Raw genomic sequence first — 3,585 nt, 5'->3', positions numbered from 1 at the left:
ATCATCTGTGCATAGATTCCTCTAATGGATCACACGAATGATCTTTAACAACCTGGGTCCCATTTTTTTTTTTTTAATCGAGGTAAGTGCAGGTTCCAAACAGTTGTAAGAAATAATACAAAGAAATGCCACCTACACTGTATCTAATTTCACCCACTGGTATCATTTGGCAAACATACAGTGCGGTATTATCACCAGGACATTGACACTGACGCACCCGCTGATCTTACGCAGAGCCCTCCTAGTCTCCCTCGTGTCTGTTCACTTTTATCACCGTATCCACCACCATAGTCAAGATACTGAACAATTTCATCACCACAAGGATCCTTCCTCTTGCCCTTTTTAAAATAATTTAATTTTTTTTAGAGAGGGACTGGAGAGGGGCAGAGGAGGGAGAGAGAGAATCTCAAGCAGACTCCCCACTGAGCACGGACCCATTGCGAGTCTCAGTCTCATGACCCTGAGATCGTGACCGGAGCTGAAACCAAGAGTCAAAAGCTCAGCCGACTGAGCCACTCAAGCACCTCTCTTCTTGCCCTTTTATAACCACCCTTCCCTCCTTTCTGCCCCCCTCCCTGACTCCAATTCCTCTCCCTATTCCAGTCCTTAAGCCCTGGTAACCAAAAAACTTTTCTCCATTTAAAAAATGTTGTAGGGGCGCCTGGGTGGCTCAGTGGGTTAAGCCTCTGCCTTCGGCTCAGGTCATGATCTCAGGGTCCTGGGATCGAGTCCCGCATCGGGCTCTCTGCTCAGCAGGGAGCCTGCTTCCCCCCCTCTCTCTCTGCCTGCCTCTCTGCCTACTTATGATCTCTGTCAAATAAATAAACAAAATCTTCAAAAAAATTAAAAATGTTGTATAAATGAAATCACATAATATGTAACATTTCGAGGTTGGCTTTTTTTAACTCAGCCTGATTCCCTGAAGATTCATCTGAGATGTGGATGTCAGTGAGTCCCATTTTTAAATTCAGCTGAAGAATGTTTTATGGAAATTTTGGATTCTGAACTCATTTTGTAAATATCATTTTCTGTTCAGTTAATGTATACTTTGAGTAGTGGATAAAGCATATATGTGTATATACATACATATATATTATTTGGGACTAAGTCTCATTTTTACTTTGGAAAAAATATTTTAACTATGCTAAGCGTTAATTTTCTTATGTGTAAAATGAGGACAATAATACCTATTTCATAGGTAACATGTAATGTTCTTAGCACTGTGCCTGTCACATAAGTGTTTCATAAATGGCAGTAGAAAAGAAAGATGTGTAGATCAGTGTTTATAACCAAACACGCAAAATGCTCCAAACATGAAAGTCCCATCTACATTTCTCCAAAAGCTGCTATGTATCTCAAATGTTTACTTCCCCCCATGTTTTATTTATGAAGAGCTCCTTTTTGTCCATCACTTGGCAAGCTCAGGGCTTGTTAGCCTGAAAGTCCCTGTCCTGAATTCAAATGCATTTTCACCTCCTTTTCTTTGATTTAATAAAATCCATCCACAAGGGTGAGGCCTGGTCTGATCTGTTTTCTGTCGAGTCACGGTCACCTTGCTCCACGAGCCCGGGTGGTGGGCCAGCCAGACCCAGGCCCTGCTGCCTGGCACAGTCAGAATGCAGCCCACTAACAGCCGCAGCCCAATACCTGCATTTACTGCTGAAAATCTCCAGCCGGGAGGAAGCGAGCACCATCCACTAAGAATCAAAGGTCTGCATTTTGTTCTTTTAGGTTTCGGAACCATCAGAAAGTGACCTTAGTTGGATTCAGCTTGTCATAAACGGGGCAGTGGGGAGGTTTCAAAACTGAAAGTCACGCTGGGATCTTTAAGGTCTTGGCAACAAAGACCCCTGCAGGGGACAAAACATCTTACAATCGGTTTTTCTCCTCCCTTCCTGTTGGTCATTTTATTTTTGCTATGTCTAATTTTATTTCCAAAAGGGTTGTTTACATGATAGTGTATCTTAGTGTTTAAAAGCTACATGCTGACATTTATGAATTACATAGAAGATGTAAGGACTAAGGAAAAGAAACCCGTACACATCCCAACCGTTCTAAGAAATGTGGTATCATCCACATCTTTGGAGTCGTCTGTACATCCCTCCCCCTGTCCATCAGTCCTGTTCGCTATTCTCTGTGTTTACTTTACATTTTTACCAAAGTAAGTGCATCGCTAAATCGTATTTGATTTCGTATGGTTTTGAAACTAGAACAAATGCAACCATCCTGCACCATTTTTCTGCAAGTCGCTTTTGTCTCTCCTCGGTAGCATGTCTACGTAATTTACACTTATGATGTTTCACTGTAGTTCACCGTAACTTGAGCATGATACTGCAGAGCACATACCTTCCACTCGACGGGACTGGGTTGGTCCCCGTTTTTTATTACTACAAAATGGCGGGGTTTCTCTAGCTCTAGCAGCAGAATCACTCTTTCAAAAGGCCTGCTCTCTTCAGCCTGGCCCAGGTCATGGTGAAGCATTTTCAAAAGCGGTGGCTGTAACAGCCCTACCACAGTCAGAGCCCATGGGCACAGGCGTGACATCATCACACAGGCAGCTTTCCATGATGTCAGCAAGACACTCCATACCCAAAACATTCTCAGAACTGACGCTACTTTCTAGACACCAATGTGAATGTTGAGAAACTTGGGCTCTCGTGTAGCAATTCGCTGCAAGCCTGGGAGAAATGTGGACTCATTTGGAAGTCCTTACCTACTTCCTTAGTGTTAGGGTCCGTGATCAAAGGAACGAGACTGATGCAAAGCGAAAGTCAAGCAAAGCTTGATTTTGCGCCAGCATCAGAAACCAACCCGGCCGGTAGGGGCCGTCTCTTACGAAGAGGTGACCACGACGACCCCCGTGAGGCCGCTCGCCGGACGAGGCCGCTCCCAACGAGGAAGAGGCGACGAGGACGACTATGAGGACGACAGCCCGATGACGCAGACTCTGCTCCCCATGACGCTGCTCCCGGCGAGGCTACTCTGGACAAGGCTGCTCTAAAGACGATGCCACTGTGGACGAGGCTGATCTGGACGAGACTGCTCCAGAGGAGGCTGCTGCCGACGAGGCTGCTTCCCAGACGAGGCCACTCTCGGAGGGAGGCTGCTCTGGCAAGGCCCCTCCCCGGAGGGGAGGCTGCTCTGGCAAGGCCACTCCCCGACGACTCTTACAGCTCCTGCTGACAGCTCTTACTGCTCCGGCGAGACTGCGAGACTGCCTCTACTAGCCTCGCAAACCAACTTTTATAGAGGCACTTTTAGCCGGGCTAGACACAGGTAGCCAATGAGATTGCAATACACAGAGAAAACTGCACAGTCATGCTAGATCTGCCACACACACACAAAAACTGCTAGGTTACACACGGGCCCCCAATCGAATTTCAATTTACCCTAGTAGACATATGCGTGCCCCTCTGATTGGATGTCTTCACCTGGCCTGACCCGCCCTTGTATCTAGGCTTTGCAAGGAAGTTCCTCTGGGAGGGGCAGGGTCAACCTAAGTTCACTGCAACAATATGGCTCCCTCTGCTGAAGTAAGCCCTTACAATGACGAACGGGACGAAGACCACGATGCTCCCGCCGACC

This window comes from Martes martes (assembly GCF_963455335.1).
Source record: "Martes martes genome assembly, chromosome: 14".
NCBI lineage: Eukaryota > Metazoa > Chordata > Mammalia > Carnivora > Mustelidae > Martes > Martes martes.
The sequence above is the reverse complement of the archived record's forward strand: the minus strand, read 5'-3'. Positions refer to the sequence as shown.